Source organism: Ambystoma mexicanum, chromosome 1q, assembly GCF_040938575.1.
Source record: "Ambystoma mexicanum isolate Mex_15411 chromosome 1q, UKY_AmexF1_1, whole genome shotgun sequence".
NCBI lineage: Eukaryota > Metazoa > Chordata > Amphibia > Caudata > Ambystomatidae > Ambystoma > Ambystoma mexicanum.
The window spans coordinates 1,427,817,034-1,427,833,145 of NC_090922.1; the positions used below are offsets into that span (position 1 = coordinate 1,427,817,034).

Sequence of the window (16,112 nt, forward strand, 5' to 3'; positions counted from 1 at the left end):
CTCTTGCTGAAGTTGCAGCCGACTTTGACAAAAACCTTGTCACCGCTTTAAATTCACCCCAGTCACCATTCCTGACATTGAGGACATAATATGCTCTCTCAAACCATCGAAATGCCAGGGGGACACGTGCTCGGCACCAATAATTAAGGAGGCAGCTAGGGAACTGACACCTTTCATCACAACATTAATAAACTCATCCTTCGATACATTTACTGTCCCAAACAATTTAAAAGACGCATGGGTCCTCCCACTATTAAAATAAACCCAAACCTCGACCACACTTTCCAAACAAACTACTGACCAATAACGACAGTCCCTTTTCTGTTGAAAATACTAGACAGGGCAGCCCATCTACAGATACAGGCTTACCTTGAATCCAACAACCTTCTTGGCCTGCGTCAGTAAGGCTTTAGACCTAAACATAAAGAGCCTTAATAGAGTTGAAAAACCAAATGGAAGACATAAGGGAAAAAGGAAAGCTTGCCCTCCTTCTCCTCCTGGATCTCTCAGCTGCATCTGATTTAGTGGATCACAAAGTCTTATGCACTCACCTAAAATCAGCAGCCCACATTTACGCCAAAGCTACTGCTTGGATCTAATCCTCCTTGGATAATCGTACCACTAGGGTCTTCTCCCCAACTGCATCAGCTGAGCCCGCTCCCATCACCTGCTGAGTACCGCAGGGCTCATGTGTCTCCCACGATGTACAACATCTTTACTAAGACGACCTTGACAAACTGGGTGTCACCTACACCAACTATGCTGATGACACCCAGATTCTCATCCCCATCACTGGTTATGTTACTGACTCAACCCTGGATAACAAAATCTATCTCGTTATCCAAGCATGAATGGCCAACTATGGCCTCTGTCTTAACGATAAGACAGAGCTCTTGCTCATTGGCTCTACAGCAAGACTAAATAACTAAGTAGTCAATTCAAATCATTTAACATCGACTGTAACAACATCAAAGTATCCAAGGAGGTAAAAACCCTAGGTTTCTATCTCGACTCAGCCTTAAACTTGAAAAGACAAGTCAATGCCATAGCCTCTGCCACAGCATACACTTGTAAGTTAATCAATGCGTGTAAACCATTCCTCTCTACATTAAGCTGCACTATTCTGGCCAGGGCACTAATTCTGTCCGAAATCGACTACTGTAACGCCTTATACCTGGGGTCAAGTAAACACAATGTCAACAAACTGCAAATCTTGCAAAACAATGCATTAAGACCTGCGTTAAATATTCCTAAAACGCAGCACATCTCTGATGGCAGACGCAATTCTAAATGGCTATCTGTGAAAGACAGAATTAATTTAAAATCACTAACCCTCACCCACAAGTGCCCAACCAACTCGGCCCCGAAATACCTAGCAGAGCATTTGCCAAAAACACATTGCATCGACCTACCAGAACCTTACACTCTCACTGCCTCAGGGTTCTTAGATATAAGCTTAAGAAACCAGGGGGTAGCAGCTTCCCTGTACTGGCAGCCAAGTTGTGGAATTCCTTGCCTGTAGCCTTAAGATCAACACTGTCACTCCACAGTTTTAGAAAAAACGTTAAAACATGGCTTGTCTCTCATGATGTTTAACTTTGTATTACATACCATACTTGTAAATATCCTTAATGTAACCCTGTAATATATAATGCCTAATGTTCATCATAATCATGTAATGTAAATATTTGCTTTGTATCTGTCTCACTTATATGTAACCTTGTAAACGCGCCCAGATACCTCCGGGTTACGCACGCTATATAAATAAAGGAACAAACAAACAAGCAAGCAAGCAAATCTAGACTGAATCTCCCTCTGACTACCTATCTGTATTTACTGACTGTTTCACTAAATACTCTGGCAATGCTAACACTGGGGAACATGCAAACCTGCATTAGTTTCTCATTTTGTGAATTGTCTCCTTCCTGAAATTTCAAACAATATTCAAAATGTTCTGATTGGGTGGCAACCTGAACCTATTGAAAAAGCACTGCAAGCAGCTCAACATTTCTATGACAAACTCAACCGCCAGGAGCAAGATGGGGCTACCTGCCTCATGGCTTTGCAAATACAGCATGCTCAACAAACAACTGCCTCTGGGGATCCCCCGGTACCTCATGCCAGTGCTATGCCCAAAAGAATTCTATGCCATCTTTTCACTAGGTTATTGTTTGATTGACACTAGTGCCAGGCGCTCCATGCTGCGAGCGGCTGAATTTCCAAATGTGGAGGTCTCAAAGGAAATTGTCAATGCTGTTGGGATATCTGGCACTACTATTCCACACCCAGTGCCAAATGAATTGTCTGTTTCTATTGGTCCCATCACTGAACGTCATGCCTTTCTGTTGAGCCTTTGCTCACCTGCAAATCTGTTGGGTATTGATCTGCTATGCAAAATGCCTTTTACCATTAATTTTTCTCCTGATGGTATTTATCTAGAGGTTCCACAAGCTAGGCAAGCTGAAAGTTTCTCCTCCAACAGCCCACTCACCCGGTGCCTCCTTCACTCCTCACACCCGAACAAGCTACACAGGTACAATACCTTATTGACTCTGTGCCAGTAGCCCTCTTGGCAGCACATGCCAATGAGGTAGGCCACATTCTCTCTGCTAAATCTGTTTGCATCACTCTCAATCCAGCAGCCCCTCTCCTGTGTGTGCCCCAGTACAAAATATCCCCTTGGAGTGGAGGAATGTATCAAGCCTGTCATCTCTTCCCCCCATTGATCAGGGCATTCTCTACTACACCGCTAGCCTTGCAATACTCTGGTGCTCCCGTTTGAGAAAAAGGGCACAGGCAAATTCTGTTTTGCTACACTTCCCTTAATAAGGCAGTAATACCCTCACATCCGGTGATCCCGGGCCACCCTGAACATTCTCTCCTGTATCCTGCTGGACACCCAATTATTCACTTGCATTGACCTTATGTTACGCTGTCTATTGGGGTCTCGCTACTTCACTTTCCCGTGTGCCAATGCCTGCGGGTTTGCCCAGAATCGGGACGCGCAACATGGAGAAGCCCGAAACTGTAAGCAGCACACTAGTGTTTCTCGCTCCTCAGACCGAGCGATTAGCCCCGCCCTCGACTTCCGGAATTATATATCCGGCTACTGGAACTTCGGTACTACGCGTTGCTTCTCTATTCAGAGACGCGCTGCGCACCGTAAGTTTGTTACTTTTTCTACTCAACAATTGTTATCTGGAGGTGGTCACTTCACTTCCTTTATTCATTTCTCTTCCCATTTCTCGTTCGGAACCTTAGAATCCTCGATCCTTTTCTATGCTCTGTGAATCAACAGGAAGCCATCTTCCAGTTTCAACAATCGCTTTTGCTGCCATTGGTTTGTAGCTTACGTCCGTTTGGTTAGACAGAGTTCGTGATTCTCACGGGTTTTTCCTCACGCCTAATCTTGTTGTTATTTACAATCTACATTAGGAACCAACCTTAGACCTCCTTTTCAGCCTTCTTTTCCTTCGAGTTCAAGACCTGTAATCTGCTCTATGCTATTTATCCCTGGGGCTACTGTTTGTGGGTAAGATCCCAATCTCTTATTGCTTTTCCCTTTTCGCACAATGGACATATTTTTAATCCTTATGTGTTCTATCAGGCGCTTTGCCAACATTAACCATCAGATTGAGATACAAAGACCCAGTAGAGAATAGGCTTGTCAGGGTAAGATCCTTTCTGAACCCTCTACTATTTCACTAGACTTGGGAACCCATATTCTTACTTACCTGCATTTCTACTCTGAATTAGAATCCTTCATGACAAGAATCCGGACCACATTAAAACTAGCGTGAGTCTTCACCAGCTGCTTGCAGGAAACCACGCACCCCAGCAGCGAATCACAGGGTTTTTCCCCCTATTGGGGTTTTCCCTGGAGATTCCACTTCTACCTAGCCTTTTTGGCTGAGTTTAAGAGGGGTTTTTAGGTAATTCTCTCCTTCATATATTACGAGACTGTTGACCATCACAGAGGTAAGTGTTATTTACAACTGCCGAGAGACATATTTGGTTTCAAGTGCTTTATTATTATAAAGTTATTACACCTTGCCTCTGCTTTCTTCTCTGTCCCATCTACCAGGGCTCTCAGTGTCTCTTTGCATTCACTTACAAGGGACGTCATCTCACCTATAGGTCCCTTCCAATGGGCTTTATGGACTCCACATCTCTCTTCTCCCTGATTCTGGAGGAGGACCTTCAGGGTGTCACCTTACTGGGGGGGCTACACTATGATCCAATACATGGATGACCTACTGTTAGCATCACCTTCCTTTCAGGACTCACTCGCGACTCTGAAGTGCTCCTCACTGCCCTGGCAGTAAAACGTCACAAAGTGAACAAAGCAAAATTGCAGTTCTGCCTACCTACAGACCGCTACCTAGGACACATTTCACACAGCGCAAGGCGCCTTGCCCCCTTCTCTAGTGTACCGCGTCTTGCAATGGCCAATGCCCGCCACTAAAAGGCAGCTGCGCTCCTTTTTAGGGATGAGCAATTTTTCCCTCCCTGGCTCCTTGATTATGCTTCTACTGTAGCACCTATGCAGAAGATGCTACATGACTCACAGCCTGAAACTCACATGGTCTCCGACTGCTTCCATAGCCTTCACCAAGATCAAGACAGCCCTCTCCATTGCACCCGCCCTCGCCCTTCCCGTTCTGTGATGAGAGAGAGGGGCATGCTTTAGGAGTACTCGGACAGAAGCATTGAACCTACAACCCTCGGTAGCCTATTTTAGTTCACAGTTGAACCCTGTTGCTTCAGCGTTTCCCAAATGTCTTAGAGCGGTATGTAAAGAAGGCATGATATCAAACAGTACGACAGAAACAAGTGATCACAGTTCAAGGGTGTTTAATGAACTTCAGTTGGGTTTGAAAAACGCTTATCTAATCTTAAATTTAAAGATAGGAGCAAGCTATGATCATGAAATAATAATAATAATGTAGTCCTAGTCGAGTCTGTCAAAATAAAAGGGCCTTTATTAATAAACCTATTGTCAATCCTTACTTCTAAATACAAATAGTGTGGGAAACAATGTTATGCAAGAGGAAAGTGTTCTTCAAGCCGTTGGCTTCCCTTCCCCACATTTTCAGCATGGGACAAGGAGGCACACTCAAGCTTTGCACATTCTCTGGCATCTCTAGCACGAGGATGCAGTTCAAAGCATCATAGCCTTCTGTGTCCCCTTGCCATTCAAAGGGCCTCATTATAAGCTTGCCGGTCCGGAAACAAGGTGGCCAGTAATCTCACCGGCACCCTTGTTCCGGACCAGCAAACTACGCGTTTGCCTACCGGAGCGCTGTGCCAACAGGTCTGACCATGCCGGGTGCAGCAGTCACGGCAGGCAAACCCTTCACGAAAGCACCAGCACCGTTGGCAACAGTGTCGGTGCTTCCGTGCACCTACTCACATAGAGTCCTATGGTACTCTATGGGATTGGGGATTAACAAATATACCAGCACCTGACTTCCCGGCCGCTGGACTCGTAATGAGCTGGTGGCACCGGGAGATCAGGTGCCAGTAAATTATTACTGGTCCGGCGGCAACCCGCTGGTAGCACCAGCAGGGTTACCGCTGCACCCGTAATGAGGCCCAAAGTCTCTTATTCCATAGGGCCTGATGCAACACGACAAACATTAAGTTTCTTTCTTCTTAGGATTTCACATATATAACTTCTCGGATGATTTACTGTTTCACCCCGGGTCTCCCTCTGCAGGGTTCAGACAAAATGTATCTACTTTTCCAAACTTTCTCTACTTCAGCAAAATTGAAGACTCTCGACGCTGTGCTGGATTTTGCTTAACCCGTCGCAGGACTTCTTAGATTCACAATTACTTATTCTGTTCTTGATATAACCTTTTTCTCACTTTTGCCACTTCTTAGCTGGATACAATACAGAGACCTTTGTTGGAGAACCCACGCTGTACCGGACCACCATGTCAAAGGTATTGTATCATGCTTTTAAAGTTCAATCACTCATCAGCAGTTCAACTTCACTTGCGTCTCTTATCATACCTGTTTTAACAATGTTCGTTCCAGCGCTTGGCATACAATGTTGCTATTTGTAACCTTGGTGTCAACACAGACATGTCTTGTATCGGTCTGCCCAACTCACTGGCTGTGTTGATTTCAAGGACGGTACCACGGCGGCTGGTGCTTCTCCCCGCCTTGATTATCGACACGGGAGGCCCTCTGACACCCAATGCAGGATTCTTCAGCCGGTTTCCTGGTCTTATGCGTTCTATTCTCGAGGTTTCAGGAAAGTAACGGTTCCTTGTCGAAAAGGTCAAGGGAATTTCCCTCCTTGCAATCACCTTCTGTTTTGCCGTCTTTCTTCCCTCGTTCAGCCACCGTCTCAAAAATGCTGTTTCCTTGTGTGTTTTGCCTCTCTCAGAGTGTGCTCTCATGCTACGCCTTTTATCTGTGTGGGGAAGCTCAAAGAACGTAAGGTGTGTGTGATGGTCAGTAATTACCTGACCATTGTATTGGGACACGTCAGAGATACTGCTTGAGTGTTAGTCTGTTTTCTCGCATAGCGGGCTGTCTGTGAGAAAGAGTTTGGTTTTAAAAGGGGTGGGGGTAGAGTTCCTAAATATCCTACCTGGTAGGATAGGGTAAAGATGTTACAAGGAAGGGGATACTGCGTCTCACCATGCAGTGCCCCACTCCCACTCTCTGAAGACCCCTCACCCAGGTGATCCTCCCACACTGGTCGGTATCAGGTAATAATGTCCCCATACATAATGTCCCCGGGAAAAGCCATTGGTGACATTATATAGGGTGACATTATGTATGGGGATGAGTTGCGGGGATGTCCCCTGCTCCCTTGCAAATAAATAAATACATTCGGGAGCTGCGGGGGTGTCCCCCGCATGTTCAATGTGACAATGTCTCCGCAAAAAACAGACATTTTTGCAGGGACATTATTACATGGAACCCAATGGTCCACCCCCAGAAACTGGATCCAAAAGCGATGGCTGTGTCCTAGCCACCCGGATGAAAGATGGGGACTAGTGGGTGAGAAACCTTCTGGTTTCTCACAATCTCTCCTAGATCCTGGTTCCCAGAACCGGCTTGCAAATTGTCAAATTGTCAGCCTTTTTTCTCTGGTGGTGAAAACATCCATGGGTGGGGCGCCACAAGTATGGAACACTCTCAGAATCTGTCTGTTGTCTGCTCAGGTGATCCGCAGGCCCATTGTATTGTATTTTACTTTGAATAGTGCCAATTTTACCATTATTATAGTTTCAATGCGCTTTTAGTGGGAACGCCCTCGACGGACCGAAGTGCAGAGTGTTGCAGGTCATGGGGCACAATTATGATGCAAGTGTGCATGTGGCCACAAAAGGCTTAGCAGGGCTGGCCAGGCATGTGGATGGGTGCTGAGAGGAGTCGGGGAGGCGTAAATGCTGGAGAGTCGCTGTGTTTAGCGTGCCCGAATTTATTGTAGGTCTGCGCTGCATTCTGCTGTCAGAGGTGTTGAGACGTAGTATGCAGGGTTTTTATGTGCACAGCAAGACCACATTTTTGTTGTAGTCCTTGCTGTATAATGTGTGTGGGTAGCCTTGCCTGCAGCCAGTGGAGTGGTGTATTACATGTACCTTGCTGCCATTGATGGCGCTTTGTTGTTAAGAGCGCCCGCTCAGAGATTCTACAGTACATGGAGACACACCTAGATTTGGGATACTTGAGCAGTGGGGACAAAAAGCCTACATTTGATATTCAACAGTACATAGCGAAACGCCTAAACCTAGAATACTCTAGCAGTGGGAGAAAACGCCTACATTTGACTACATTTGATAATCAACAGTACATCGAAAAAAGCCTGCATTTGGGATACCTGAGCATTGGGAGAAAATGCCTACATTTGAGACACAACAGTACATGGAGAAACACCTAAATTTAAGACACAACAGTACATGGAGAAATGCCTAAATTTGAGATACTGGGGTGAATGAAATTACAACTGACTAACATGGGTATGCTAGTTATGTAAGGCAATAAGAGTGGTATGGTTTCACTGGAATACAGTAATTGCTGTTCTTCCTTCCCAGACTACACTTACCTTTTCAGTCGCTGCTGGTTGACGATGGCATGCTTCACAGGATTACACGGACAATCACGGATTAGAGCTGCTTCTTCGGGAGCTGTCCTCTGCCTTGGGGCCCTTAGCTGACGGTTGCCCGGGAAGGGGCCGCCCCGGTGGATGAATTAAAGTGGTGCACCGCGCCCAGTCAGAGGTCGGGGGAGGTGTGGGAGGTGGGCCGGCAAGAAACCAGGAAGAGGGCTGATGATTAGGGGGAGTGGAGAAAACATGCTGCAAAGCTGTAATTTCAATAAAAAAGCACATATGCCACAAAGTTCAGATTTAAGGCCTGCTCCATACCAGCAGCGCACAGAATGCCAATACATGAAGGCAATACATGAAGGGAGCTGGAATAGCATGCAGTCCCTAGGTTGCAGCACTAGACCCATGATGGGTTACAATGGGACCCATTGATGGGGTACAATGGATTGTGCCCAATCAGAGGTCAGGCGGTGTGGGTGGCAGGCTGGCAAGAAACCAGTAAGAGGGTAGATGGAGGAGGGTGAGCAGGGATAACAAGCCACAAAGCGGCAATTTCAATTTTTAAATAAAACACATATACTTCGTATGTGTCCCAGACCCTGGTGTACTGCTCTTGCAGGGCTTCCCCCAACTTCATATGGGCCCCAGAACCCGATCTTCGGTTTATTGCTTATGCACCCAGGCCTGGTCCACTAACCTGCCAGGCACTAGTTTTCATGTGACTTTCTTTGTTTTCCCCAGGTACTGGCATGAGGGAGATGGGGTTCTTCAGCCTTCCCCAATTGCCTGCTTTGGTCTCTCCTGTCTCCACCACCCGTAACCTAAATACCATGTTACCGGCTTGCTCGAGTGGTTTCGCAGAACTGGGCTCCTACATGGCTTCCAGCAGTCTCCACATGTCCGCAAAGTGTTCCCAGGTCTGGTCCCTCTTGGTGTGTGCTTCACGGCTGGACATCGCAGTCCGACTCCCAGTCTTCCCCAGGCCCCAATTCTCCAACCTGGACACTTGTAAGCACAACATGTTCTGCAAGGCTCGGTTAGCCTTTCCTGTTCTTTGTGACGAGCCTCCAGCTGGCTCTCAGTTGCTAAAGGGAGGATGTGACAAAGTACACAGTCCTTCCTTGCTTGCTTTTTATCACTGGGGTTGCCACTAGTTGACTGTACCGCGTGTGTTGGTTCTGCGGTGGGCTTTTGCCTCTTTGCCTGATCATCTTCTTGTCAGTGGTTGTATGTACTCCCTCTGGGTAAGCCATAGGAGTAGTGACAATACCCAGGGAATCGTCACATACCCTTCCCCTCATGCAGCTGGTTTCTCCATATAGAATTGTATGTGGGTTTTTGACTGGTATTCCAATTGCAGATAGGCATGGTAGGTGAGAAGTATCCTCACTACACTGCATTGCGAGGTGCTGTGCGCACTGTTAAAAAGTTACCAAAAAGGTGAACGGTATAAAGACAAAAGTACTGATCAGCTTCCCTATAACAAAACAGGCAAAACGCCAAGGGAGTGTAGCTCAAGGCGAACAGTTTGGAGGTCGATAGAAATATGGAGGAAAAGTTGCCAAAAGGGAAATCTGCCCCAACTTTTATGAACCCTGTATGGGAGGACATACCCCCCCCCTCCCCTGCAGTCCCCTCCTTGTGACGTCCATGACTCGTCAGGGGACCCCTGCCACCAGGGCCCAGGTGGTGGGTGGACCACTGGCTGACACATTGACCAAATGTACGTATTAGGCTAGGTCCTGGAAACCATTTTGAAAACCAGAACGCCATTTTAAGACATGATTCCTCGTGCGCTGCAGCACGGCCCCCACCTTCAGAGAGTCCTCGCCTACCCCTGTTGCCTCCGCTCGCTGGCAGATCCGCTGAAAGCCCGTTCCCACGAACAGTCAGACATGAGCTAGTGTTAGAGCAAACACTATCATTCACCTTCCGCAGTGCATCATTATCCTCAGCGTGACCCGGGTAGTGGGGCTGGCTTGGAAAATAACTGTAAATCGTCCCAGATGAAACAGAAGCCTCACTCCCTATACCAAGGAACTATATATATATATATATATATATGTATATATATGTATATATATATATATATATATATAGCATCACAATGATATTCCTTCTGCACGACAACCTTGTCAAAATCTACAACACTGTAAGAATAGAAGAATGTGTTATTATGTGACAAAATGGTCATGATACTCAAACCTCCTCAGTTATGTGCAAACACCCAGTGCCCCTGGCCTCATACTATGTGCTTCTCTCGGGGTAATGTAAAGAGCGATACCAAGTCCTTATGCCATGACTAACCTGATGCTGCTAGAGTGCAAAGGAACACAAGCGCAACAGTATTGTGAGCTCATGTAAATTGCTTAAAGAGATACATAGAATGCAATCAAATGTGAATGTACGAGTTTAACGTGTATCACTGCTGTCAACCATAATGGTCTGTTGTTCCTGCGTGCTCCACCAACCCTAATGCTACCTCACGTATCGTGTTTACCATATAATACAAGAGCTGCTATTTTTGCAAATACTCACCTTGTAGTGATTAATAGAAACGTTGGTATAGTTAACATATTTGAATTGACTATATAAAGGTGCAAAGAATGTAGACGTGTAACCCTTTCGAAAATTAATAAGCATTATACGAATCCCTTTGTTTTCAATATAATTTGCTGCATACGAGAAGAGTATCATCGTGGGCATATCCAAGGTCACTTCCCCTCCCTTCCCAATGAAGCCTGCCCGAGAAAGCAAAGGCCCGAGCTACACCGCCTCACCTCCCCCAATTCGGCTGGAGCCGCTTCAAGCATTCATGTTCCCCCGCAGCCCACATGGCCACGGACAGACACCTGAATTATGTACAGCTCAGCAGTAAAACCTGGCCATAACCAAAGGCCAGAGGTGCCCCCTCATAGGTCCCACGACCCACCAGTCCACCTCAGATTAATGGTGCTTGTAAAATAAGACACCTAATATTGCACCAACATTGTGTAAAAGCATCCCTCATTACTTCTAACGAGACCTGAAACTCGGACAGCTCACCCTGTGCCCTGTGACCCGACCCCATGACCCATGATACCTAGTCAACAGGAAAACAGTAACCATGTATTGATGTATCGTCAAAGTATCCCACTCAATGTGCATTCCTCCTGTGTTGTATTAACCTGTAGAATAACCTAAAGTAGGATTTACAGGACAACTGACATTGCAGTATTGAATGAATGGGGTGTGCATGGCCATTAGGGCAGAAATCCAAGAAAGACGTCCATCAATGACACTGACCACGCCTGGCCTGGCAGCACCTCCCGGATGAGCCCAGCTGACCTGCCCACCACACGTTGGTACCCGCCGTTGTCCACCAACCACGAAGCGACGTATCACAGCTGCACATATAGTTAGTCGACGCCACCCAATACCCATGAACATGTGCCCCCTATAGTGTGTAGGTTCCTATGACACTTTTTGTAAATATAAACGCCTGTCTTTGCGATTGTCAGGCAGAGCGCTCTCGGAGTTTGCAGAGTTCTTTGCATGCCCTATTTGACTTAGATAAAGCTTCCATTAAGCTCACCCGCACTTGGTCCTAGCCTTATTCCCACTTTTGGGAGAGTCCATTATTGCCTCTCATTGCGGGGAGGGTCGTGCTATTTGGGGACGCTCGCCTTCAACCCCAGACTCTTCCTAATTTGTCATTACTCCTGTAAACATAAAACTCACCTTTTTCAAAACGCTGCTCTTCATGGAATGGGCAGTGTGAGAAACCTGAGGGTATTCTCCCAATTTAGATCCCGGGAATACGTTATTCAGTTGGCCTGTGAAGAACTGGCCCCCTCTTATCCCAAACCTAATGGCAGATGAGCGGGGAAACATAACCTGGGTAGGAGAGCCTGGGGTTGCGCTTGGGGAAATAACCCTGGGGAGAAACAGTTATTATACCGCCAAAGAAGGGGAGGAGGGTGAAGTCCATAAAGTTTTTGTAGGCTGCTCCAGATCTACCCCCATTCATCCCAATGCATCTCCCTTATCCAAAGCCAACAGACCATCCACCTATGGCAAACCCTTTAAGAGCCCAAACCCCAGTGCCATGGGAAACTACATGTCTCAGGATCCCTGTTTTTCTGTTACATACCCAATTACCGCCGGTCATTCTTTTCCATGTCCCTCTGGTTATTGTTTTGTTAACTCCCGGTTAGCAGGGACAAAACACTTATGTTCCCATAATCCCCCCTATTCACTTCACAAACCCTACCAAACTTATCCTTCTGAAATCACCTACCCCAGGACAAAGAATACAATTCCCCCTTCTTTTAACACCTTCTCCACATCCTACCACGCAGAATACTCAGGAAATCTACCGCCCCCTTTTCCGACACGAACACTTTTTCACAACACGAAAGACAGCGGACTAACATTACCGCTGTTTACCTGACGCGTCCCAACCCAAGGGTCAGCCAAAGTCAGGTACTTGACTAGAACCACACATCCCTGACGGCCCTTTCCCTTCCCCACAGGGATAAAAGGCGGAGAAATTCGAGAGAGAACTCTGCACAGCAGTTCAAGAGGAGGAGAAAGTTGACGTGAACTGACAGGGTAACAATGAGAGAAGCGACCTTGCCCTTTCCAAGCCAGGCCTGTGAAACGTCCACAGAATGAATCTTAAGACTGCAAACTTTAGCCAGCGTGTGTTGCAGCAGATGTCTACAGACCACCAGGCCCTCCTCTGTTGATAACCAAGTCTAGGGGAGACGCTTGACATCGTGGTACTGGCCTTGACTCCAGGGAAAAGAAAAGCAAAGGCAGACCCCGACTACCACATCCCGACTTATTATTTGTGAACACTTTTTTTCTTTACTGTGAACCTTATCCCACACTCATTGTTTGTATTTAGCGTTAGGATTGGCAATACGTTTTTTGTAGTTTAGGCCCCTTTTATCTGTATCTCTGTATATTACACTGTCAAAATTGTATCTATTCACATTCTTACTATGTATTATACTGTATTGTATTATAACCTTTAATCCTTTGTGTTTACTGTATTGTATTATAACCTGAAATCCTTTGTAATGCAACAAAGAAAGCGCATATTCTTGTAATGCGCCCAGATACCTGTGGGTGAGGAGCGCTTTATAAATAAATAAACAAACAAGATGCCACTAGGACTGCTTATTTGATGGTTGTCACTTGCTCCCATTTTAGATTTAGGTTTAGATTAGGCGTTATTCCAACAGCATATACAGTTTAATAAACACGATTGAACTGTGATCACTTGTGCCTGTCTTTACGTCTGCCAACATGAGTTCCTTACAGCAGTCGAATACTTTGGCATGCACATCTGGCTTAAAATGCATATTCCTCAACCGTACTCGTCTCCCTGACTATGGCAGAGGTTGGAAAACCCAGTATTTGCCACGTCCATCACTGTTCTCACAACGGTATTCAGTGGTAAAATCGCCAAGGAAAATGTTGTCAAGGGGCGACATTTATAAAAATGTGCACTCTGAAGAAAATCAAGCACTTTCCCAAAATATTCAAGGACTGGAGTTTAGAATAGAAAATATATCAATTCCTAGAATATGTTGGGGTAGGCTTTTTAAGGTGCATGAAAAAGAAAATCGCATCGCTGGCAACCCTGTCTTAGTGTCATTTACAGACGGAACCCTAACAACATGCTCAGATGCCTTCTCTAAAGAATATCCTCTGCCTCCCAGTGTTTATAGTCAGACAAGAATTGTAGAACTTTGGCCATTTTCTCCAATTTTTTTGCCCATATCTTGTAAGGATGACAGCAGCATTTGTCACCCTTCTAGTCAGAAAAGATGTAGAAGAGACTTACCTTCCTAAACTCTGCATCTTTTTCGAGTCTTTATATGTGTCCTTGCAGTAACTGGGTTAGATGACCTTCTCGCAGTCGCTGCTATGACGGACTCCAGCGATGTTAGGCCATGAAGACACAAAGGGGCATCCTCCCTGGCCTATACTTTTTATCCATTGTCTAAAGTGCAGGTAAAGCAAAGGCTGGTTTCTTGAAAATCCTTTCACTTCTCTCCCACACATTTTGGGCTATGGAGTTGCAAATACTTATTGTTCTATGAAGCAAATAGGTACCCCCCTTATCAGTATGTTCTGCTTGAATATCAAAGACCTCTTTAATATTTTGCATAAGCAAACTATATGCCACTGAATCTCCAGTGGGAACTTTTACTGTGACTCTGGCATCAGCATACCCTCAGGAATAATACAATGCTCATCCTGTTGACGAGAAACTAAATCTTCCTCGTACAGATCGTCCTCTTGCTGACCCACTTCTAAAAGTCTAGGTGGTCTATAACCTAAATCTCCTCTTCAGAGAGTTCCTCATAATGTACTACACTCTTATGCCCAAGAAAGTATTTCACCATCATTAACTGACACCAAAGGGACAGTATTACTCTTCTCCTTTCGAAGCAGTTTCTCATTTCTCCCTACTTTTCTATTTTCCTGCCTTTGCTTCTTTTTCTCCTTTCTCTCAACTTGCCTTTTTTCTTCCAACTTTTGAATGTTTCTCAACTGTTCTTTCCCATTCTCTTTAGGAGTGTTATCCGCCTGAGACTTATTCTTCGGTTTCTGCGGCAGCATACTGTATGTCATTCCTTATGTTAAATCTACCAACAAGGTTGAAGACACCATAGGTGACACTGACTCATATGCCTTTTTTGACATCATGAGTTGCAACTATGGATGCTTCAGCACTGGAGGCACCAACCTCAACCTTCAGCATTTGTGTACTCAATAGTGACCCTTAACAAACCAACAGTGCTGCCTCAAATGGACTGCAGACAGTGATAAGCTGGTGTTTAAACACTCTACATCAGGGTCAGCCGGCATCGAGCATCTCCCATAGGTATGTAGATATGGTGAAAGCTGTACTCTGAAGTAAAAGTGTTCATATACACCCGTGTGTTGTATATGGAAACGTTCATGAACTTTCATGTACACCAAAGCAAGCAGCTTCAACCTTAAGTGTTCATATACAACACACGGGTGTATATGAACACTTTCATTTACACCAAACCTAGCAGCTTCAACGTTGCATCCTGCAAAGTTGAAGCTGCTCCCTTTAAATGAATTGTTCATATACACCTTACCAAATAAGTCTTTACCTGACCCAGGGTATAAGTGTCAATCATAAATTAATCAATCTTTTATAATGCGTTTAGTACCAGAGAACAGTCTCTAAGCACGGGACTCGGATTTCAAGATAAACACGTTTCCCCTGAGCGATCCTCCTGGCCCATGAAGGATCTGTAGGTACTGGAATGGCAACCAGAATAAGAGTGCAACCTCATTTCATGAACCCCACTGAATCTATAACCATACCTTAATGACTTTTCCTCATCACATACATGGGTCTGATTATATCTGTGACTTAGATGAGAAATTGATAAGATGGCTGACAAGTTATCGTAAGCCCTTTTTATCCTTCAAATGTTTTCATTTTATCCACCGCCCTATTCAGGATATTTTGGCAGTGTGAAGCAACTTTCTCTTTTAAGTGCATTATTGTTAAATGTGGTGCTTTTGGCATCGAAAAGTTCCTGTTTGATCTCCAAATGGTTAATCGATGATCTCCAAAAGTGGCACACAACTTGCTTGCTTCTTTTATATTATGTACCAGCTCCAGGTTACCTTCTATTGTTCTGCAACTGGGACAATACAGGGAAGAATACATATTCTTTCAGTTGCTCACTTTTTGTACAGCCACTTTGCCGTAATAGCAGAAATCACTGGACATGTCATGTATCCCTTTTTGTGTCTTAACATGCTAGCTGATGCACAAGGACATGGGACACAAACATGCAGTCACCACTGGGAAGGTAAAAACTCCAAGATTCGCACGTGCTACACAAAAATCCCTTGGGTGGTGCACACTCTGTGCACTGCACAGAAAGGAATCTTAATAGTGATAAGTAATTTTAAGATAGTATACAGAGCCACAAGATGGCAAAGATTGCACGGTCCAGAGCGAAAACACGCATTAATGACCCAGCAACCCACACAT

The 16,112-nt window shown here is 45.3% G+C and overlaps 1 protein-coding gene across 11 annotated transcripts in view; it reads right to left on the reverse strand.

Moving 5' to 3' along the window:
• The window catches only part of LOC138548762 (microtubule-associated serine/threonine-protein kinase 2-like), a 2,396,492-nt gene that overhangs the window by 399,638 nt on the left and 1,980,742 nt on the right, over positions 1-16,112 (reverse strand). The window lies entirely within an intron of this gene.